Source organism: Leptonychotes weddellii, unplaced genomic scaffold (genome assembly GCF_054177405.1).
Source record: "Leptonychotes weddellii isolate Sample4059 unplaced genomic scaffold, ASM5417740v2 HiC_scaffold_119019, whole genome shotgun sequence".
NCBI classification, from domain to species: domain Eukaryota; kingdom Metazoa; phylum Chordata; class Mammalia; order Carnivora; family Phocidae; genus Leptonychotes; species Leptonychotes weddellii.
Genome location: NW_027697242.1, coordinates 1 through 350, shown reverse-complemented (window position 1 = coordinate 350; position 350 = coordinate 1). Strand labels below are relative to the sequence as shown.

Genomic DNA, 350 nt, shown 5'->3' with positions numbered 1-350 from the left:
TTTTTTTTAAAGAAATAAAAAATTTTAATATAGTTCCAGTCAATGTGCCTGGTTCTTTTCAGTTCCTTCATTGCCAAACCAGGGGGCAGGAACTGCTTCAGTTTCTCTGCCTCCTCTTTGTGATGAACAAGGTATAAAAGTTTCTGCTGTACCAAACTTTAAACTTCATATTATCCTTATTATTATTATTATTATTATTCTTTTATCTTGACAGATTTGGCATCCTTTCACCTGGCTATGAGCAGAAAGTCCTTGAATTCCTGGCTACAAGGCATGAAGAGTGGAAGGTTGGGGGTTGAAATCCACTTATTTTTTATTTTTTTCTAAAGATATTATTTATTTATTTATTT

At 32.3% G+C, this 350-nt stretch overlaps 1 pseudogene; it reads right to left on the bottom strand.

Annotated features, from left to right (window-relative positions):
• Positions 1-48: 48 nt before the first annotated feature.
• On the bottom strand, positions 49-275 carry LOC145718192 (large ribosomal subunit protein eL38 pseudogene; annotated as a pseudogene).
• Between the last annotated feature and the right edge of the window lie 75 nt (positions 276-350).